The sequence below is a fragment of the Ascaphus truei genome, chromosome 1 (assembly GCF_040206685.1).
Source record: "Ascaphus truei isolate aAscTru1 chromosome 1, aAscTru1.hap1, whole genome shotgun sequence".
Taxonomy (NCBI): domain Eukaryota; kingdom Metazoa; phylum Chordata; class Amphibia; order Anura; family Ascaphidae; genus Ascaphus; species Ascaphus truei.
In genome coordinates, this window is record NC_134483.1 from 333762293 (window position 1) to 333787192 (window position 24900).

The following is a 24900-nucleotide window of genomic DNA, read 5'->3' on the forward strand; positions in this document are numbered from 1 at the left end:
CTCCCATCTCCCCCCAGCATGTCTCTCTCCTCTCCCCCAGCATGTCTCTCTCCTCTCCCCGAGCATGTCTGCTCTCTCCCCACCCCAGCATGTCCCTATCTGCTCTCTCCCCACCCTAACCTGTCCATCTCTCTCTACTCTGTCCTTATTCCAGCCTGTCTTTTTCTGCTCTCTCCCAACTCGGGTCTGTCTCTCTTTCTCTCGCTGCTCTTTCCCTACTCCAGCTTATATTTATCCCTCCCTCTCCCCCTCTCCCCCTCTCCCCCTCTATCCCTCTCTCCCTCTCCCCCTCTCCCCTTCTCCCCACTCCAGCCTGCCTCTCTTTCTGCTCTCTGCCCACTCCAGCCTGTCTTTCTCTGCTCTCTCCCTACCCCAGTCTGTCTTTTTCTCTCCTTTCCCATCCCAGCCTGTATTTTTTCCTCCTATTACCGCCCCCAGCCTTTCTTTTTCTTCTACTCCCCCCAGAATGTTTGTCTCTTCTGTTTCTAATTCTCTCTGTTCTCCCCTAATGTATTTATCTTATGTCTCATGTCAATTGTCCTCCCTGTTCTCTCACACATGCCATTCTCCCCCTTTTTTCCCTTATTCCCTTCTCCCCATGTCTTTTCCCCATGATTGTCATCCTCCTCCCTGCATTTTCTTTCCCCCTCATCTCCCTCTTTTCCCACTTACGTATTTCTCTTTGTGATTTATTTTCTCACTGTTTTTCTTCTTCCCTTTCAGTGTCGGAAAAATTAGAAAAAAGCAGCGCACAACCAAGGGAGTAGGGTCCAAAACAAAAAAGTTGTATGGAATCATAAGTAAACGAAGGAGGTACACAGCTCTCCTACGTGTTTCATACACTTCTGTACTTTATCTTCCCTTTCAGGCCTTTTTTTCTCTCTCAAATTTAACCCTTCCCTCACCTTTGTCTTGGGATGCAGCTTCACCAACTTGCTGCTGTCCTCGAGGACCCTCCCCTTGCCCTGCCCACCTACGGAGGCTCTGCAGAGGCAGGGATGTCCCCTTTGTGCTTTCTGCTGCATATCAGTGCCTGCTGCAGGGAATTAATGTGCGGAAAGTAGGGGGCCCCGCCCCTAAACACACCGGGCCCGGGAAAGCAGTCCTGGCTGTCCCACACTGTCGGCGGCCCTGTCCACGGCTGCCAGGAGAGGAGAGCTGGGACAACTGTCTGAACTGTCCAGCGGCAAAGCTTCACCCCAAGCAGCAGTTATCTGGCAACTGCCCAGCAGCCACCTGGTAAATGCAACACTGCAATGCTTCTTCTCCCTCCAGTTGTGTCCAACTTCTAACTGACTGGAGGAAGGAGCTGCAGACCGGCACAGCACCACAGCCCCCCTCTCCCCAAGGTAATAGGTGTTTGTGTATGTGATGTGGGGGAGGGGGGATATTAGTGTGTGCAATATGGGGGTGGGGTTACTGTGTGTTACATGTAGGGTTATTGTGTGTTATGTGGGGGGTTTATTGTGTGTACTGGGGTTTATGTGTATGCGGGAGGGGGGTATTGTGTGTGGAAGATGGGAGGAGAGAGTGGAAGAGTAAAGAGAGCGTAAGGGTGGGAAGAGGTAGGGAGTGTAAGGGGGAGGGAGACAGGGGTGATAGAGTTGGGTGGTGGGGAGTGAGAGAGACATATAGGAGAGAGTGGGGGGGGGTGATGAGGGGGGGAGAGAGAGGTTTGGGGTTCCTCAGAATGTCACAATCTAATTCTTGGGTTCCTTGACTAAAAGTAGTTTGAAAACCACTGGTCTAGCACTTAAAAATGGAGGAAATTGGGTGGGTAATCGATACATTCACAATATGGATGTTTAAATCAAGCTCGTTAATATGGTAGAAATCATCGAAGATAACCCTGGAACAAATGTATCCAAAGATGCTTTGAGAGGTGTATTAAAAATGGAAATGAATCATCTTCTCCCACACACATGGGTTCCGTTTAATATTATAATCCACAGCCCTAGTGACCTTTTATGATTTGGGGCTGTACAGGATCAAGCTACAGGATTGTAGTTTCTAATCATCACAGGAATAATTTGAGAAGAAGAGGGCTTCCTATTCCATTCAGACCAGGGTGGGAGGGTTAACTGTCTAGAAACAGTTAAACACTGTAATGGCTATTTTTGTCATTCAAAAAATAGGTTGAAGGTATTTTCTAGTGGTCGAAATGGGTTAAAAACATTTGTGGTTGTGTACATAACTTCTACATTTATTTAATATTATGATAAAGCTATTCTGAAAAATTATATATAATGTCTATATTTTTGGGTCCATATTCTTATTGTCTCGGGTCTCCCCCTTCCAAGTTTACCTCCGCTGCCCGAATGAACAAAAGAAGCGGAACCAACCCTGCTAAACGACACTCCAGGACCTCAACTGTCGCCAAGCCGTCGTTCCCCGGCTCCGAAAGAAAGACCGCAACACCACGGATCAGGCACCCGATCTCTATTCTTTTGCCGATATGACCAGTGACAGAGCCCCGATTTGCAGCCTCCATCTCTCTCTGTAGCGCTCCCCCACCTCCAACCTACCTCCCCCCCACTCCACGCATCCCCCCCTCCCCCTCCCCACTCCCCCCCCCTGAACCTCCCCCATAGATCCTCCCCGCTCCACTCCCTCCCCTCCTGCCCTCCCCCCTGGAGCACCCCCATCCCCTCCCCCATAACCTTTCAACCTACCTATAACCGATCCCAGTCACCTACTGCCCACCTAACCACCTCCCCTAAACACTCACCTTGCTCCCGGATCGAGGTGGCGCCTACCCGATGTAACCTCCCGGGGCCAGTTCCACTCCCAAGGCATGCTCCTGCAGCACCGCGAGCCCGGCACCTGTTTGGGGCGGCTCGCGGGAAACACCCATCTCACCGCTTTCCCAGCTGCTCTCCCTAGCAGCCCAGATGGTCGATGGACAAGCATCCAGCAGGGGCCCATATCTCAGGACTGCTCCCCTTGATTGCGATGCAGAAGTCGTTACCACCCCCACCGTGGCCTACCGGGTGTCCCATACAGACTGCCTCCTTGGGGACTGGGAGAGCAAGGTTGTATGTGCCTAACACCCTAATTCCCCCCCCAGTGTTCAACGTAACCCCCCCCAACAGCTACCTATTGCACACACAGAGCTAGCAGCTCCCACTCACAACAGTTTCCCATTCCCTCATCCTTCCTATTCACTCCCTTTCCCTGCCTCCAGCTCCCCACCCTCCCAATCCCCCCTATCATTCCCCACTCCCCCCAATCCCCCCCATCATAACCCCCAGGCCCTCCCAGACTTATATAGTACAGCTCTAATGAACACTGTGAATAACCTGATAGTAAATGACTAAGGGACAGAGGTATTCACACTGATGTTTTTCTTAAACTCGTCACTCCCACCCCCCCATCCTTTGAGTAAAGAAAGCGAAGCAGTACACAAGACTTAAAGCAAAAGAAATGTATGGTTTACACTAACATACAGAGGTCTCTAAATGTACCACCACAACTGTGTATGTAACTACCATTTCATAATCAAATGTTGTACCTTCAAAATATTTGCCAACACCAACAAGGTCAAAACACATGTCTACCCCCTTCTCCCCCCCTGCCCTCCCAAAACCCCCCACCACTCCCGATGCCCACCCACGCCCCCGCCCCCCCCGCCACCCCCCCACCCTATGAGATAAGTCATACTGGACTCAAAGGAAAAGAACTGCACAGTTTTCACTAACATACAGAAGTTTCTAATATTCCTCACAACTGTGAATGTAATTACCATTTCCTAACCAACTGTTTCATCTACAAATGTCTTGTTCCACCAGTAAGGTCAAAACCCATATCCTCCTCCCCCCCTGCCCCCTCCCCCCTCCCCCTCACTCTCCTCCTCCTTCCCCTCCCCCTTCCACCCCTGTCCCCCCCTCCTCCCCATCCCCTTTCCCCGCCCCCCTCCCTCCCTTTCCTGCCCACTCGCAACCCTCCCCCCACCACCCTCTGAGCCAAGTTAACAAGGCAGCACACGGGACTCAAAGTAAAAAAGAAATGCATGGTTCAAACTAACACACAGAGGTTCCTGATGTTCCCCACAACTGTGAATGTAACTACCATGTCATATTCAACTGTTGTACCTACAAATGTCTTGTAACATTAATAAAATCAAAACACATATCTACCCCCTCCTCCCTCCCCCTCCCCCCTCCCCCCTCCCTCTTCCCATCCCCCTCTTCCCACCCCCCTCCCCCCCTCTGCCTTCCCCCCCTATCCCCTCTCCCCCTGACTAAGCAGGACGTTCCACATTCTAGTTTCTGCTCTCCGGTCAGAAAGTAAGGTCCGCAATGTATGATACAAGGGTCAAGAGTTGACTCAAGTGTGTCCCCCTAAGATGTAAAACAGAAGGGCAAGGTACCCGAAAGGTGCAAGCCAAAACGCCCCCCCCCCCCACCCCTCTAACCTCCCCCCCTCCCCCCTCCCCCCTCCATCCTCCCCACCCCCCTCTCTGCGCCAGGATCAGGCTCCCAGACCATACTCAATACTCAGGCCCACAAAATGTTCACTTAGAAATGTTGACCAATTTCACCCATCAAAGTTTACCTGTAAGCAGTTTTAATGTTACATTCCATAGAGGGTGCTAGAACCTCTGTCCGATCCCAACCCATGTTCTGTGCCACGGAAGGCTCTCGCGGGGTGTTCAACCCCCTACCTTCCTCATGCCAATGAGCAAGGTTATCTCTTTAGGGTTCGTTGAAGGCCTGCTCGTCCCCGCCTTCCCTCATGTGTCCCTCCCCCTTCCCTGCCCCACCTCAGGAATACGGTTTCGACGCCCCTCCTTCCGCTCGGCGGATCCTCGTCAGCCATCAAGAATCAGGTGCCAGGCCTACTCGCCTTACTCACCTCCCCCCCACGCCCCCTCAGGGGCCCCAGGTCCCCCAGCTCTTGCCATGGGAAATCCAAGAGCCTCAGGGCTTATAGCTCCGAGAAAGCTGCTGGATTCCAAATGACTGCCATAAAACTAATCTCGCTCAATGTAAAAGGTCTTAACTCAGTCAAAAAAAGAAAACTGGCACTCCTGGAGTTTAAAAAATCAAAAGGAAACATCATCTTCCTCCAAGAAACCCACTTTAACTCCCCTGTGCCACCAAATACATTCAAAAGTGTATTCCTCCAAGCATTTTTTGCGTCCTCCAAAAGCAAAAAAAGAGGGGTTGCTATCCTAATAAGGAATAATGTCCCTTTCGCCCTCACCAAAACTCAATCAGACCCAGATGGACGATACCTGATAATCCAGGGTACTCTCGCGGGCTCCCCCATAATGCTTATCAACATCTATGCCCCTAATGAAAACCAAACCCCGTTTCTCCAGAAACTACTCGACTCTTTGGAGCAACAGGCCCTCTCCTCCCTAATTGTCGGAGGGGACTTTAATATGGTGGCCTCCCACACACAAGATAAATCTGCAACCCCTGCAACCCTCCCTCCACTGCACCACCCATTACCCACCTTACCCAAGCTCAAAAGAAAGCCAAAAAATTTAGGGACATAATGGCAGAATTTTCCCTCATAGACATATGGAGGGCACAGCATCACGGTCAAAGGGACTATACCTTTTTCTCCACCCCCCATCAGTCCTACTCGAGGATTGACTACTTTCTAGGTACCAGCAACATCCTCCAGGCCTCCTCCCACTCAAACATAGGCCCAATCACCTGGTCTGACCACGCCCCCATCGATCTCACTCTCTCTCTACCCTTTGTAAAGAACAAGCCTTACAAGTGGAAGCTAAATGACTCTCTACTTCACTGCCCAGAAACAGAGTTGCTAGTCAGGAAAAAACTCTCGACCTTCTTTCTAATTAATAAGGGTTCAGTCTCATCCCCAGAAATGCTGTGGGAGGCCCATAAGGCCTCGATCAGGGGTGAACTAATCTCAGTCGCTGCCTACAAAAAAAACAGAAACTCAAGCTCCAAAAAGACCTTACAGATAAAATTACGCAACTTGAACAGCAACATAAGCTCACAGCCTCCAAAAAAATATTCAAACAACTAAACCAAACCAGAGCAGCCCTCAAACATACCAAGCTTGAAGAGGTAGAGAGAGCACTGAGATGGATCAGACAAAAATTCTATGACAAGGGCAACAAGGCTGTTAGGCTTTTGGCCACAAAACTTAGAGGCACCCGAGTCAAATCCCAAATCTCCAGAATCCGTATTAAAAACGGACAAGTCTCATACACAGAGAAAGAGATAGCACAGGAATTTGCAGATTTTTACTCCGACCTTTACAATCTACACCCTCCTAGCCATGGCCCGGTATCCCTCGTGACAATCTCACAATACCTGGAACATTGTAACTCCCATCCATTACTAATGAGGAAATAGACAACCTAAACAAAGAAATCTCCCACAAAGAAATATCAGGAGCCATTGGCTCCCTTAAATTAACCAAAACGCCCGGCCCCGACGGATTCTCTAATGCTTACTATAAAATATTCTTGCCTATTCTCTCCCCCTATCTACTAAATGTGTTCAATTCTTTCCTGCAAGGGGAACCGATCCCCTCTACAATCACTGCGGCAAACCTAGCTATTATCCACAAGGAGGGCAGAGACCCCCTCCTCTGTGGCAATTATAGACCAATCTCCCTACTAAACACTGATCTTAAAATCTACAGCAAGATCTTGGCAAACAGGCTTAACACGATTCTCCCACGTCTCATTCATATAGATCAAGTAGGATTTGTGGCAGGTAGACAGGCCTCTGACAACACCCGCAAAGTTGTGGATATCATAGACCATGTCCATCTCACAGGAACCAAAGCAATGATCCTTAGCCTCGACGCAGAAAAGGCGTTTGACAGAATCAAATGGTCCTTTTTAGATCAAACAATGCTGAAGTACGGCTTCGGTGGTCCCTTCCTGCAGGGGGTCAGAGCCCTGTACCAAAACCCAACAGCATATGTTAAAATTTCAGATGGCTATTCGGACCCAATTACGATCAGAAATGGGACCAGACAGGGTTGCCCTCTTCCCCACTGCTATTCGCCCTAACAATCGAACCACTAGCAGCCACAATAAGAGAAGATAAGAGCATTAAGGGAATTTGAATTGGTGAAACAGAATACAAAATCTCCCTGTTTGCCGATGACGTGATTCTGACCCTCGCGGACCCCCACACCTCCATCCCCAATCTCCAAAGATCATTATATCAATTCGGCACGGTCTCTGACTACAAAGTCAATATGGACAAGTCAGAAGCTCTCAATGTATCCCTACTAGATCAGGAATGGAAACTCCTACAATCTAGATGGAGCACCACTCATATCAAATACTTAGGAGTAAGAATCTCAAACACCTATGGTTCCCTATACCATTACAACTACCCCCCCCCCCCTGTTTGACCAAATTAAAAAAGATTTAGAAACATGGAAAAGGTTCCAATTCTCCTGGTTCGGAAGAATTGTTTCAATAAAAATGAACATCCTTCCGAGACTACTCTATTTTTTCCAAACCCTCCCTATAACCGTCCCATTAGCAGTCCTGAAAAATATCCAGACCCTTATGTTCCAATTCATCTGGAATGATAAACAGCCAAGGGTCCCTAGATCAGTGATGCTGTCCCCAAAAACGAGAGGAGGTCTGGGGGTACCCGAAGTGGTCAAGTACTATCTTGCGGCCCAGCTGAAGCAGGCTGTAGTTTGGAATTACGACCCGGCCTCCACCTGCTGGCTAGCAATTGAATCACATCATGCTACACCCACCACCCTCCACCTGTGGTCCCCGGCAGGAAGGGAGGGAGGATCGCAGCGGTTTAATCTGGGGGCAATGAGATGCACATGGGACGTCTGGCTCAAAAGCAAAGGGAAGTATGGCCTGCTGGCTACCCCATCCCAACTTACGCCCATCTTTGGAAACCCACACTTCCCGCCTGGGTGCTCCAAAAAACAATTTGATCAATTCGCAGGTCTAGGTATAAGGCTGATTTCCGATCTGCTGAAGAAAGAAGAGAATCTCTCCTTTCAGGAACTTTGAGACAAATACCAATACCAAGGTCTCCATTTGTTCAAGTTCCTGCAAATTAGGCACTTCCTCCTATCCCTCGCCCCGAACTCTAAATTCCCCCCACTAACCAGATTTGAATCCCTATCTAGCAAAGGTTCCTACCAGAGAGGTCTGATCTCAGAGATCTATAGGGGGATGGAATCGGCAACCGACCCCCCAACCCACCATTATATGCAAAAGTGGTCCGAGGACCTCAATGTACCGATATATATATAGATGAGTGGGAGGATATCTGGGAGTTGGCCACAAAGATTTCAGTTTGTACAGTGACAAAAGAGAACATCTATAAAATATTATTCCAGTGGTACCTGACCCCGGCTAGGCTGAGCCACATCTTCCCCGGCACGCTTGACCTGTGCTGGAGGGGATGTGGTCAAAAGGGAGAGATGGCCCACATTTGGTGGTCATGTCCGGAGATCCAGAGGTACTGGACTATGATCCAGACGCTCCTACAAGAGACCACAGGGCTTCTTTTCCCTCTAGACCTTTTGACCTTTGTGCTGAGCAAACCTATCAACGACCTGCCCCCTCCTCCCCCTATGTGTAGACTTGTAACAGCTATCCTAACCGCAGCCAGATGCTCAATAGCGGCGGCATGGAAACACACCAAAGCCCCAGTGAGAAACACGTATTAAGAAGAATAGACGAAGTAATGTCCATGGACAAACTTACAGCTATGCTCCATAAAAAAATGCCACAGTTCTGGAATACCTGGGACCCCTGGAGCGGGTGTCTTAGCCATAGATTCCTTTGCAAATCAGTATTGTAGACCTGAGGAAGAGAGGAGAACTCTCGAAAGCTTGTCCTATGACATAAATTGTTAGGCCAAATAAAAAAGGTATCATCCAATACTGAAGAACTCAATTATTCTACACTATATATATCATATATAAGTTACATAATGGATGAGGTTGAAAAAAGACATACGGCCATCAAGTTCAACCTATGCTAAATTTAGACAACAGATGCTTTATCCTATATCTATACTTACTTATTGATCCAGAGGAAAGCAAACAAAAAACCCCAGTGTCATATCATCCAATGATATCTCATAAGAGGAAAAACAATTTCCTTCCTGACTCCAATAATTGGCAATCAGATTTTTCCCTTGATTAACATTGTTCCCATGTTTACTTATTTGGTATATCCCTGTATACCTTTCCTTTCTAAAAAGATGTCCAACCTTTATTTGAACAAATCTATTGTATCTGCCATCACAGTCTCCATGGGTAATGAATGCCGCATTTTAACTGCCCTTACTGTAAAGAACCCTTTCCTTTGTTGCTGGTGAAATCTCCTTTCCTTCAACTTAAAGGGATGCCCCAAGTCTATATACTGTCCTTGGGATGAATAGTTCTTTTGAAGCTGCTTGTACTGTCCCCGAATATATTTGTAAATAGTTATCATTTCCCCTCTTAGACGCCTCTTTTCTAATATAAATAAAACTAATTTAGCTAGCCTCTCCTCATAAGTGAAATTGTACAACCCCTTTATTAATTTTGAGGCTCTACTCTGCACTCTCTCTAGTTCCATAATGTCTTTTCTAAGGAGTGGTGCCCAAAATGGTTCTCCATATTCAAGGTGTGGTCTTACTAATGCTTTGTAAAGGGACATAATTATGTTTTTTTCCCTTTCATCCATTGCCCGTTTGATGCAAGATAAGATCGTGTTTGCCTTTGCAGCTACTGCATGACTTTGGGCACAATTCCTAAGCCTGCTGTTTACAAGCACTCCTAAATCTTTCTCCATCAAGGATTCACCCAATTTATCCCCATTTAATTTGTATGTCGCCTGCTTTTTCTTGCTTCCCAAATGCATAACCTTACATTTATCTGTATTAAACCTCATCTGCCATTTACATGCCCAAGTTCAGTCTCTCCAAGTCCTTCTGGAGAGAAATTACATCTCTCTGATTCTACTACCTTACACAATTAAGTATCATTAGCAAAGATGGAGTCTTTTCTCTCGATGCCAACCTCAAGGTAATTAATAAACAAGTTAAAAAGCAGGGGTCCCAGTACCGATCCCTGAGATACTCCACTCACGACCTTAGCCCAACCTGAAAAAGTTCCATTTATGACAACCCTTTGTTGACTACCCTTCAACCAGTTTTCAATCCAGGTTCATATATTTTTACTGAGTCCAATTTGCTTTATTTTGTACACCAACCTTGTGTGGAACCTTATCAAAAGCAAAATATAAGTAGACCACATCAACTGCATGACCTTTGTCTAAATTCCTACTTACCTCCTCAAAGAAACAAATAAGTTTAGTTTGGCGTGATCTATCCTTTAAAAATCCATGCTGACAATTACTAATCATTTTGTTTTCCATTAGGTATTCCTGAATATTATCCTGTATTAAACCTTCCATTAGTTTCCCCACTATTGAAGTCAGACTTACAGATCTGTGATTCCCAGGTTGTGATCTACTGTAGCTTCCTTTTCAAATATAGGCACCACATCTGCTTTACGTCAGTCTTGTGGTACTGAGCCTGTGGAAATGGAGTCCTTGAATATTATATATAATGGTTTGGCTATTACTGAACTTAACTCCTTGAGAACTCTTAAATGTATGCCATCGGGGCCAGGTGCCTTATTTAGTTTAATTTTTTTAAGCCGCCTATGGACTTCTTCCTCAGTTAACCAATTGTTCATTAATGTGGAGGTTGTGGCTTCCTCCTGCGGAATTACTATTGAAATTAATTCTTCCCTGGTAAACACAGAGGCAAATAATTTGTTTAATACCTCTGCTTTTCCCTTTACTCCAATAATATGCCTGCCCATCCCACACTGAAAGGGTTCTATATTTTCTTTTTTTGTTATTAAGGTACTTAAATAACTTTTTAGGGTTGATCTTACTTTCTATTGCAATCCTGTTTTCATTATCCATTATTGCCAATTTGATTCCTCTTTTGCAATTTTTGTTACATTCCTTATAATTCTGATACAATGCCTCCGTCCCTTCTGACTTAAAGAATCTAAACGCCTGCAAATTATTTTCCATTTCCCCCCCTATCTGTTTATTAGGTTTTAGATCCAGTTTCACATATGACCTAGTTTTGATGCCTTCTCCATTTGCATAAGTATTTTAGCTTCCTCAATCTCACAGATATTTGGTGGTGTATACTGTAGCATATTCCCACAAACATTTTCTTTATACTTTTACCTCCACTGCTAATTTCTATCCACAAGGTCTCTACATTTTCATCATTCCCTTCATAAACATCTTCCCTTATTATAGGTTTTAGATCTGGTTTACCATATAAGCATACTCCACTCCTCTTCTATTTGCTCGATCCTTCCGAAAAAGGGAATAACCCTCTAAATTAACTGCCCAGTCATGAGTTTCATCCCACCATGTTTCAGTAATGCTTATGATATCATACTGCTCCCTTGTAGCTATTAATTCAAGCTCCCTCATTTTATCTGTCAGGCTTCCTGAATTAGCAAGCATGCATTTAAGTTTTTTCAGCATGTACTATTATTTTATATTCTCCTTCCTTCCTGCGCCAACTTGGTTTAGTCTTTAGAAGTTTTCTAGTATTATGTAAGGGATACGGGACAGTTCAGAAACAATTTCAGGCCACCTAAATCTCAGAGTGAGCCTGCTCCTGTTAACACGAAGGTCTCTTCTGAAGGAGGGATACTGTAAGGAATCCGGTCCCGGGTTTGACTGGAACTCATCCTTACAGGGCTATTGAGCTTCTAAGCAAATCCTTCTTGAACTGACAATCAGAATCACCTGCTCCTGGAATCAGTGCAGTTTGCTTGATGCCGCCTCCTGTGCAGCTCTGCCCCTATTGGCTGTCTAGGCTTTTCAGAGTCAGCCCCTCCCCAGGAAGGTGCTGAGCATAATCCTAGTTCCCTGTAACTATGCTTGTCACAAACACTGCTGCTGGGTCCGCTTGGCCACAGCCCCGGTGCCAAAGTTCCCTGCTCCTGGTAGAGTTTGCCTATAATGCGCTGAAGTGTCTACTCTGAAGTCGTCAGTGTTTCCGTGACCATCTGCATTCTTCCTTCTTCCAGAAGCCTCCACTACTCACAGCTCCTATCCAGCTAGGGAGAGCTGTTCTGTGCTGAAGCGCTGGATCCCCTGTGCTATACCTTCACGGCCGCGATGGCCGATCCGCATACCCTGCATCCAGGAAGGTCCACAATGTTCCGCTACTACCCCCCTTCAAGAGACTATCCTTATGCCGACGCCTATACGCTGAAGCATATTTTTGTACCGACCCCAGCTGTGACCTCGCCCAATGCTCCTGTGCCACCTGCCTTGACCCCAGCTTCCCTACGGATTACCCTGCCTTCCCAACCCTGACCCCGCTATGCATGATCACAGAATACACAATCCAGACCCGGCTTTGTGGGCTAAGGTCGGTGTTTATCTATCTCAAACTCAGCCCCGCGGTCCGGTCTTGGTTTGTGGTGATCATGAACTTTACATATTATCTGTATTTACTATGTGTCTTGCTGCTTGTCAAACTCGCACTTGCCCCCATTCTACCTCCATAACCCCTTGTTTCCTCATCTATTCTTTTTAGTTCGTTATATGTTTCATTCCCCTCCCCCTCAATCCTAGTTTAAAATATCCTCAAACCTTTTTAGCATTCTCCTCCGTAGCACAGAAGATCCCTCTTCATTGAGGTGCAATCCGTCCCTAGAATAAAGATGCCACCTCTCAGAAAAGGAGTCCCAGTGCTCTGAAAACCCAAAACCCTCCTTCCTACAGCACATTCTTAACCATGCATTAACCTCCCTAATATCTGACAGTCTCCCTGTGGTAGCACATGGCACTGGTAGTATTTTAGAAAATACTACCTTGGGGGTCCTTGCCTTAAGCTTTTGGCTTAGATCCCTGAAATCAATTTTTAGGACCCTCCATCTTTCTCTAACTTTGTCATTGGTGCCAACATGTTCCAAAACTGCCAGGACGATCCCAGCCCATCCCAACAATCTGTCTACCCGATCTACAATGTGCTGAACCTGAGCACCCGGGAGGCAACAAACTGTTTGTTTCATGCGGTCACGGCAACAAATTGCCCTATCTAACTTCCTAATAATGGAGTTACCCACCACCACAATCTTCCTTTGTATCTGCGCATCCTGAATCCCCTCTGTGCTGGAGGAACTATTCCTCTGACTACTAGAGGAATCAGTCACCCCTATTGGGATGGGTCAGCTAAAAATGGGCCTGCCTCTCCCTATTGCCCCTGCCTCCCCTTCTAACTGTTACCCATCTACCTACCTGCACCTCCCTAACAGTGCCACCATCTGCACCACTTGTCAAAGCAAGGGCCTGCTCAGTGAGCACTAAACTTTTTTCAAGATTGTCAATGTTCCTCAATATTGCAAGTTGCCTCTTCAGATAAGCAATCTCTGACTCTAAGAAGACCACCCACTCACACTTCTCACAGCGGTATTCTCCTTGGAACAGCTGCTCCAAGTGTACATATATGTGGCAAGATGTGCATTGAGTGGCATTTCAATCCTGCTCATTGTACCAATGATGAAGTTTATAAGTACTAACAATAAACTGTACTTCAATATACTATACCTTGTTTAAACTCTTTCTAGTTCTAACTGCACACTTTATACAACCAGCACTCTCTTGAAATTAACCAGTCACGCAGATCAGGAGACGCAAGCTCAGAATTCACGAGCAACCGCTGTTTAAATAGGGACACCCACCAGGTGTGCTAGGTTAGCAACCAGCCAACCACACCCAACCAGCCAACCAAGCAGGAGAAAAAAAAAACTTTTTCTCTCCTACAGGCTTTTAATTACCATACACTTTGAAATAAATTAACTCACTGCACACTCCCCAAACTCAGCCACCCCTGCTTGCATACACAGCACTTCCCTTCTAATGTATGTATATATATTAATACATACATACATACATACATATATAAATATATATATATAAATATATATATATATAAATATATATATACACACACACTGGCGAGAGATACCATAATTATTGTTATAAAGTTGAAAGTAAGAGGGCCTCCCTAAACCCAATACATTTTTCTTTAAATAGAAAGTGGAACTATAAGTTTGTCAGTAAAAACAAAGGTTGCAAATAAAAAAAGTAGGAGCACTCCAGTTCAGGGTGTGCAAACTGGGGCGCACGAGATGGTCTGCGGGGGGTGCGGGGTTTACAAAGGCCCGCGTGCTTCCCGAAGGCACTTAAATTAAGTGCTGGGGAAGCGACGAAGGCCTCTGTAATCTGCACTTACCTTGGCTCAGACGGCTTCTGGAGACGCGTCACCATGACAACATGGTGTCAAATTACACCGCAAGGTCATGTGACGTCATGACGCCCAGACGCCGTAATCGAGGTAAGAGGGGGTGTTGGGGGTTCGGAGAGAGGGGAACAGCCGGCAGGGGGGCGCTGGGAAAAAAGATTGCGCTTCTCTGCTCTAGTCAGTACCCGCTCGTACCATCATGCTTAGACCACAGTTTTATGCTACTCTTATACCTATAACCTAAATGATGTATCTGGTTTTTAGTCTATAATTTAAAATGTTATTCAAGTATCCGATTTTAAAAAATTACCTCAATCAGTCATATTCAGACTTTTAGGCATATCACTGTTCATTTTCATTCTGAGACAACTGCACCTTTGAACCAGATGTTTCTCTGGCTATTTTACCAAAATTTCTTGCTGGTTTACCTCAGCATTGCAGTGTATTTGGAACAGTGATTATCTGAGCTAAGCCATTCTCACTGTGCAGTCCCAATTATCCCTAATTAGAAGAGATACAAAAAGTAAAAGCCACTTACCATAATCTTTCCTATCACGTTTAACAAAATGTACAATATTTGTAAAGCCTTTTTTTAAATTTAGGACAACAAATTAATGTGAAAAGCACAAGAGATGTAACGTACAATATATATTGTTTTTTTATGGTGTGATATGTGTATTTATTCAGAGCTGTAATATTCAGTTTTTTTAAAATGTTAATGTTTGGTTATTTTTAAGAGTCTTCAAAAATTATCATTGTGCTATTTTCAATATTGTTTAAAAAAACAGAGTAGAAATGAAGGTATATTATGTATACATTCTATCTATCTATCTATCTATCTATCTATCTATCTATCTATCTATCTATCTATCTATCTATCTGTCTGTCTGTCTGTCTGTCTGTCTGTCTGTCTGTCTGTCTGTCTGTCTGTCTGTCTGTCTGTCTGTCTGTCTGTCTGTCTGTCTGTCTGTCTGTCTGTCTATCATTGTAGTGCATAAGTACATATTTGTCCACTGTTCAAGACACCTTAATAGTGAGTGACAGCAACCTAGTGCTCAATACTCTCCAAACCAAACAGACACACATATACTGTACAATATTCGTTTAAATATGTCTTGTTGTTTCAGCCACACTAGTCAAAAGTGACCTCAACAGGTACAGTACAATACAAATTCACTGTTAAGTGTCACTTATTCAAAGTTATCCTCACTCATTGTTAGCAGCATCACTGTATCATAGATAATGTGAAATACATTGAAATTGAACTAAAATGTCTGAATTCAGTCAAACTGATCTTGAAAAAATCTTTCAAGACTAGTTTGGCAGTGTGGGGGGGGGGGGATTCTGGCTTACACGAGAGGAGGGGGGAGTTAGAGAGGAAGGCAGAGAGTGAGAGTGGGGGGCCTTTATGTTTTTTTTAAGGGGGGCCTAAAAATTGTAGTTATGCCATTGGTACAGAGCCTAGAAGGAAACAATTCCAGCTAAATAGATTAAATATAGTGTAACTATATTTAGTTCATACACACAACATTTGTAAAGCAGTTCCATTTTTAATAATAAATCATATTAATTGCTCACCTACATTAACTAGAGACAGATTTAGTTCACTGAACAATTCCTACTTGTTTTTATTTTTAATCCAACGTTAATGCAGCATATTGTAAATCCCTGAAAAATATTTATATTTACAGTATATACAAACCATATTTCTATGATTACATCCATAACTAAAAACTCTGGAGTTTTATTTAATATCAAGCACAAACCCACTGCACAAATTCGTAATGCTTTTCAAACCATGACATTTAAAAATACCCATGAGATTCCAAATACTTTTTACCTGTATAAAACTCCAGTAAAATACTGCATGTGACTAGTAGAACAAAATATATTTGATGTATATACAAAAGGTTTCCCCACACTCACCTCATAAGCGTAAGTGAAGTAATAGACAAAAAAACAGTTATTGAAAAATATATAATCTTTACTGAAGTAATGATAGGAATTTAGACATAAATACAGACAAAATGTATACAAATAATGTACACAGACTCTGTGAGTCACAAGGCCTAATGGACTAATGGATATCAAAGATACAGAATTGCAATATTGATAATAGTGAGCTGCTATCTCACACTTATAATGCTGTAGACAGGTAAATTGGCTCGTTATAAGACAGCAAATTCTTATCTGTTTGCTAAAGAGACACAAAATGATAGTCGGTGTGTCTGCAGGAATTTCAAGGACTCAAAGGTGCATAATATGTGTGTTAAAATGTCAACAACATAAAAAATATATAATTCGTTTAGAGCACTGTCGTATAAGGAAATTACAAATATATCTAGCCCATCTATCCCCCCCAATCGCAGATCGGGCCCCCTAAGGTGTTCTGGGCTCTGGCTATATGTCTCTGTGTGGTGCATACCTGCTGGCAACAGGAGGGCCTGAGTCTCCCGCGATGACATGGGGGATAACAGGAACAGGTTACTGGGGTGAATGCCTTCGTTCTCGTTCAATGGTGCAGCGCCTCCATCTATAGTAAGCCCTAGGAATGAGGGGTGGAATCCTTACCACAGAGATTCCTCACAGGGATGAGAGATTCCAGTCTCACACCAGGTTATCTTTAAAACCAACAGACACTAACTGTTCTCCCTTGTGATGTCCCTGCCGCCACTCTGGACCAAAGGGCATACAGACTGGGGCTAGCTCTTCCCTCACCCCCTAAGCAGGGTGAGAGGTATTTGGTCCACCTATAACTCACTAGCTATATCAGCTCTACTCATGAGCTGATCACTCTTCTCCTTCCTAACACTAACTCACTCTAACACACTTCTACTTGTGTCACTTCTCTCTCTAAATAGGAAATGCACTGCTCTTTATGATCTCAGCAGGCACCGCCCCTGTGTCTCTTGCCTTGACACCGGGTCAGGTGACCTACCTCCACCATTCAGGGCAAGTGCTTGAAGTGGGGGAAACCAATGATAACTCCTGGCAACGTGCCCTTACCAGGAATTAAACCAGGAGGAGGATAGAACTATAGCCCCATTTCTTACCAGGGCTACATATATTAAATAAATGGTCAAAGAGATTGGGGGCAACATTTTGGGGCAAGAACCCCTTCTTCTGGACTTGTCCCACATAGATAAACATGGTACTTCCCTTATGTGCTCAACAAAAACAGCATAGTATTGAAAACAGCCAATTTAGAATATGTAAAGTCATTTAGTGTGTGTCCTGGTGTCTCATGTCCTGCTCAACAGCAGTCTATTTGTGTTTCCATCACAAAATCCTTGTGTTTTGTCTGGTTATTTTTCTCCATATTGGATTGAGTAATTGTCATGGTAACTTTATGACAAGCTATAATATACACCAAAATACCTGGGTTGAACTGAACACGGCTGAGATATGATAAAATATAATTTATTCCTTAATGAAGGTGAACACACAAGATATACAAATAACAGGCAAAATATACACTTACTTAAGGGTGTTGGTCAAGAAAGCCATCAGGATACAGGATTGACAATTTCTTCCATAATACATGTTCAGATGTAGTCACCACAAAAAGCACAAAAGACACAGAGTATAGGCTGGGCACTGGTTTATATCCAATCTCCAGTCTATACCTTACTAATGAGTGTAGGCCATTGGAAAACAATTACCTGCACCCAATCTCTTCTTGCCACCTCACCTGAGGGCACCGTAATACCTGCCCTCTGGGTGGGTATTATTCTAATCAGGGGGCTTATTTCCTCAGCCCCCCCTCCCACACTTGCTCAGCCTTAAATACAGTTATTTCCCATTGAACACAACTTAAACCCACCCCCTGTCATAAATCAGTGGTGAGGTTGACAGTCTTACCCCAGAGTAAAACTCCTCCCACCCCAGGACGTTTAAAAACTGCTTTTCCTATCTAAATAACTTCATAACTTCAGTTCAGTAATACTTACTGGCACGCAAGACTTATTAATTCATTCCGGCACACATGACGCTCCCAATGAGACTAAATATTACCATGTAATACTAAAATTAAGAGAGATATTAATATCTGTCTCTTAGTACCTGCTAGACGTCATGTGTTTGTAATCATTATTTGTGACTCGGTCCCACGTATACACACAGGTTACTTTCAGCATGTTCAGCAGTGGATGTCTCATGATATTCTTATATTTAATAAGGTCACTCATTCTGATATCTCCTTCTGTAGCCACACCCCTGGCCCCCATAAAACCCCTTGTCAAGAAATGCTTTGAAGCTGGGCCTCCTGTGTAGAGAACGTTTGTCACAGGTGCTATATTTCACACCCAATGCTCCAGACATGGGGTAACTGTCTCTACCAGCAATATACAGTTGGTTGCTGAAGCAGGGTAAAAACACCTTACTGAACCGCAGTCCAGTTAACCCCTTGCTTCCCACGTGAGAGCAGGGGGTGGCCAAATGGGGTGTAACCCCTTCAATACCGGGCCAAACACCTTCTCCCATGACAGTAATGGTGTCTGCTCTATTTGTTACTATAAAATACATCTGATGACCAATCGATTACAGGTGCCTACAAAAGGGCTAATCAGATATTGTTGTATGACCATCGGCGGTTTGCACACCTGAAAAAAAACCTTTTTTTCAATGTGTGTGCTGGTGTAATTATTTAATATAGAACTTGCATGAAGAAAAAATACATTAAAGTGTCATTGCTAGCAAAGATGTCTGACATCTGTGTTTTGAATTCCACTCATTCTAATCTTTGTTATCTATTTCCAGATTATATTACCCCACTTATATAGTGAATATCTGGATTCACCTATGGCCTTTTTTTGTATATGTTAAGAAGCCATTTTTCAGTGATAGAGCAGAGATCAGCTCTATTCAAATGAATGGGAATATTATCTTCTCCAGCACAGTTAAATAAGGGATTAGTTATGAGATAAGGGCTTTGGCAAGGTCCCTGTGGCAGGAAGGGTTAATGTGACTGATTTCAAAAATCTTATTCTACTTCCTTGCTGTAAGCATTATGTAATAGTTGAGCAGATTTTAGCACATTCCCAAAGGTTTGCATATGGTCACTACTACAGCATGAAGCATCATTGTATACCCTAAATCCAAAACATATCTTGCCTCTTAGAAAGAGAGTCCTCTTGTGTGGGATGGATAAAAATGTAGTTAACAACAAAGGGCCTAATTCTAGTAGCTTTGATAACCAACTCATTGAGGATTTTGAGCAGCTTTTGCAACATTTTGCGTGGTAGCTTTTCAGAAAGCCTCGATGGTTAAATCGTGTGGGGAAGGAATTTTTTGCCGATTTCTCGCTCCTGGCCAAACACATCGCGTGGGAGCTGCAAAATATCTGCAAATCGCATTTTTTCTGAAATCACGCTATTCCATTAGCTCCGATGTGATTATCGGAGCTCTGGAATTGCGGGTTTATCAAAGATTCATCTCGCCAGCCCAAGGGTGGTCAGAAGGAATCTGCGAGCAGGACTTTGAAGTTAACCCCATCATTACTATAGCGGTTAATACCGCTATGGTAATTAAGGGTTAACCACACCCTCAATCCACCCGGTAGGTATAAACACCCACCGCGGGGACCTAATAAAGTGAAATCTCAGCTAGTGACCCCTAAAAAAAGGCATAACTTGGCTGGCTAAGTAATGTATATTTCAGGCCAATGTATGTAATGTCTGGGGAAGTACAGGGAATGTGGGCTAGCTGTGTGTAATTCCAAGTCCTGTCTTTTACGTAAATACCTTATGTCAGTATTTATTCCTGTGTAAGCAATTCCCCCTAGCTTAGATTCTTGGGGATGAAATTAACATGTCAGCCCTGCAAATGTAAATGATTTAATGTGCCTTTCATTTCTATGGAGGGAGATCTGTAATCCATTTAACCGAGTTGTTCCATAGAAAAGATCATAACAAAGGTAGGGGACTAGTTAATTGAATCAGTTACCAGGTCTGAGACCCAGGCACTGTTTTCTCTTGGCTGGCTGCACCCTCCCATGTAAAGAATAGCCACAGAGTGCTATACAAGGGGTGCTGCTGATCAGAGCATTAGTTTTTAGTTACCCTGAGAGGGAGAGACACTCTGGGAGGGAGTGTGGAGATTCCCTCAGAGGACCATCTGGCAGACACTCTGGAGTGTGGAGTTGGACTGTAACCAGCTGGAGATACATGTCAGAGTGGCTACTGTGTTCAGCACTCTGCTATCCTGAAGCAGAGAAGTGGACAGGGGAATCCCATTTGAAGTGGGTCCCTGAACCTAGGAAAGGTAGATCTCATTCCCCAGACCCCCGTAAGTGTGTATATTTTCGTATTTTGTATTCTTGTGTGTTTCCGAGGTCATATCCAAAATAAACCTAATTTTATTTCACTGCCTTGTTTTGCCCTGTGATTAATCCCTTAAATATAAATGGTGTTAAAAGACCTTGTCTACTGGGACAACAATCCAAAAATGTAATACAAAAAAGCCCTACAAATACATAACAATTAACTCAAAACAATAAACAGAAATAGAAAACAACCACTACGGTAATTCAACACAAGCATTTGCCAAAAAATACATTGCCCGTCACTGTATTTATCCACGCCTTAAAGGGGCACAGATAAATACACTGACAATCAATGGGCAAGCAAAAACATAAAAATAAAACAATACAATAAAAAAACCTTAAAAATTAAAATTACATACATTCAATATTTTTCTTACCTTTAGAAGCCTTCACCCTCCGAATCACGGCATATCAGGAAGCTCACTATTCGGGATGCCATCCTCCGACACCCTCCGTTATCCCTTCTTTTCTTCCATCTTCAATCTTCTTGCTTTGTAATCCAATGTAACCCCATGTTAAATCCAAAATGGATGTTGACTCGTCGGCTTCTTCAGCTAAAATGAGATGGAATAGGCCTTATAGAAGACATGTGATGTCACATTTTAGGGTCAGATGGTCCAGCTCCAATTCTATTGGATGCTGTACCATGTGCCAGTCTTTTTAAAAATGAATTTAAGGCTGTGATGTCATCTCCAAGGGATGTACGTCACATCCTTAAAACAACATGGATGCCATCACATGCTACAGGAACCAATGGGATTGAAGACAATCCCATTGGTTCCTGTACCATGTGACATGTTCCATTTTTTTACAAAGGATGTGTCATCACTTTAAGGGATTGTAGTAGGACGGCCTGTAGGCGAGGTCAGACAATGTCCACACATGCAGTTTCAGGGTACACCAAATGTTGAGTAGTTTTATTTCTCCACAACACAAATAAATATTTGGGAACACTGTCTCTTTAAGGCAAAACAAAACTCATAAGCATATACCACAATAGTTATGGAACAATATTAAAGTCCTTACTGTATCTTTTTTTGGGAATCTCTGACCCTAGAGAGAGTTTAGGAAATCCAGGCATAATTATCAGTACCTGACTTCACCCTGTCAACGGGATGATGTCACAAAAAAAATGGAACATTTACTACACCTGATTGAAGCCAGGTGTCTCCGCAGATGACACGCATTAATATCTATTCTGGATAGCCATGCTTCAATCCTATATAATAAAAATACAGTTACAGGTAGCTTCATTACTGGTAATGAAGGGATTAAATACCAGTGCCTGATTTGTTGGGGGTAGAGGGGGTGGGTGAAGGTTGGAGTTGCCCAGGCTGGGTGTTTAGGCCTATCGGGAGGGTTGAGAGGGGAGTAAACCCCCTTATCACTTCCGGCGCTCGCTGATGTCAAAGAGAAGGCAGGCGTGGGACAGTGCAATAAAAGTGGTTATTTGGCGCTCCTATACAAAGTGTGAAAAAAGTGATAAATAATATTAAATATATAATCACTGAGGTATATACAGTGCACTAATATAACTTAGATAGTGATAGTGCAAATGTATAAATTATGTAAAATTTTGTGAATATGGTGAAAAAGTCGCAATTCAACCCTATGTAAATAAGGACCAATTTCTCTTCTTATCAGATTGTAGTTGTAGCTTTGGGGAGCGCAGGTTTCATCATATAAAAAACAAAGAAATACTACAATAGTGCAATATGTTCCAAAATTATGTGACTAGTATTAGCCAAAAATGGGGCCTCTTTCCCAGCAAATAGATAGCAGTTTCTACACTGGTGTAGTCTTAGATGTCTTCAATATCAGGTGAATAACAGGGGTCTCTTCATTATGTTCCTCAATAGAACAAAGATGATGATCTTCCTGGCTGTCGGTGTGCGTTGCGTCGCTTACAGTAGCGGACCGCACCACTTCCGGGTACAATCGGTCCCGATTTTGAAGCAGCAAACTGGCAGTAATCCAAAGAGCTCACTCTTCACGTTTCGGCTTGTAAACCTTCCTCAGGAGTCATATCTAACTTATATATATATATATATATATGCCTTACTTGGCTCTGATTGGATGTGTGAAGATTTCTTAGGGTTTTCATTTGTTGTTAAATTAAGCTCTGATTGGCTGGTGGGTGGGACTAGTGCCAAATGTAAACATCACATTGCCTAACAGCTAATACATTACACTAAATACTTACTTTAATAACATTACATAATGGTGTAAAACAACATAATAAAATACAATTACATATAATAAAACCAATAATATTTTGCATACATTAAAAACAATACTTTTTAACAGAATAGATTTCTTAAAGACTACATGAATGGGACATTAACTAAAATGGCAAGGGATAGATTAATCAATCTTATTTGTTAACTCAACATTATGCCATACAAATGCCATACAAATAAATGGTACAGGAAATTGGGAAAAAATGGAACAAGAAGAGAGATTGAAGGAAGATGGTTAGTACTGACATTTATATATAAATATAAAATAAAGATAAAATATCATACATAATTAATACATGACATATTAAAACAAACTTTAAATGGCATGCTAAATCACCTAAGAAAAAAGAAAAACAACACATCTCCCAAAACATTCTCAAAAATATATAACATTACTCTTAAAAAATATATAACATAACTCTTAAAAAAATAAATATGCAAATAAAAAGCATAAAAAATTAAATGTATAAAATATCAATATTTTCACCTATAAAATTTAAAATAAAATTAAGATACATTATAGTTATATATTAAATTGTTTAAATAGAAGCACCAATCTCAATATCTACATTTAACCCTTTTGGATTCATCGTTTTAAGGCGATGAATCCAGAAGTTTTCTCTTTTAATTAGTTTGGGGGTAGCGATTTCCTCCTCTCCAGTGTTGAGCAATATGTTATTGTCATATTCTCTAGCCTGCTGTACCTATGCTTTGCCACTGGGACTGCTGCCACTCTAATATCTTGTTATAGCCTGCAGTACCTAAACTTGTCCACCGGGATTGCTGCTGCTAAACTAGGAACATTCCAGAACCTGTTACCTGACACCTCTGCACCTGTGCTCCACCTCTCAGCCTGCCTATATAAACAATCCCTTTCCTGTTCCTCCTTGCCTGTTTATACTGGTTCCTTAGCACCTGCAAGGTTCTTGTGTTTACTGCTGTGTTAGCTTTTGCTATCATCCTGTTCCAGTTTCCTCGTTGCCGACCTCTGCTTGTTTCCTGACTTCGCTACCTGCCGCCTGCCTCGGACCCCTGCTTGTTACCGGACTTCGCTACCTGCCGCCTGCCTTGGATCTCTGCTTGTGACCCCTACTTCGCTCCCTGCTGTTCCTGCCACTGGGATCCACTTCAGCCGAAGTTCAATCCTTGACAGAATAAACAGGCCCAACCATGGATTCCGCTGGAACAGACCCGACTCAGGCTCAGACACTCCATGACTTGCAACATATCATGGTTGGTTACCAGGAACAACAAAGACACGTGTTTAATCGTCTTGGCCGCTTAGAAGAAAAAACCGCCACTGCGGAAGCTGAGAATCGTGAACTACGTGCAGCCTTAATCACCTTGTCTGGTCAAAACACTGTGACTGTGCAAACCGCACCCCGTGTAACCCTTCCGGAAAAATTTGGAGGAAAAAGACAATCTTTTCGGGATTTCCTTAATCAATGCAGACATGTGTTCAAGCTTCAGCCTACCATCTATAATACCAACGAAGCCCGGGTTGGATTGATCATAACCCTGCTCAAGGATGAGGCCCTTGCTTGGGTCTCCCCTATGTTAGAACAGGATAGCCCACTACTAAGGGACCTGGAGGAGTTTATCGATGCCATGAGTCTTATTTTTGATGACCCAAATCGTAGTGCAACCGCTGAGGCAACTCTGAACAATCTTCGTCAAGGAAGACGCTCGGCAGCTGAGTACGCCGCTGAATTCCGCAGATGGGTTAACGATACTGAGTGGAATGAGGCCGCGCAGAAATATCATTTTCGGCAGGGTCTCTCGGAGCAAGTTAAAGACGAACTAGCCCGGGTGGAAACCCCAGAGAGATTTCAGGACTTTGTCCATTTATGCATCCAAATTGATCGTAGGCTTACGGAAAGACGATTGGAGAGACAGGGGTTCATGCCAAGCACCCCCGGGTTTAGAGATGTCAGTACCCCAAGACGTTCCAGGGAGACGGAGGAGGAGACGATGCAAGTAAATACACTGCGGGGACCCATCTCAACCGGGGAAAGGAATAGACGCCGAACAGAAGATCTCTGTTTATATTGCGGAAACGATGGGCACT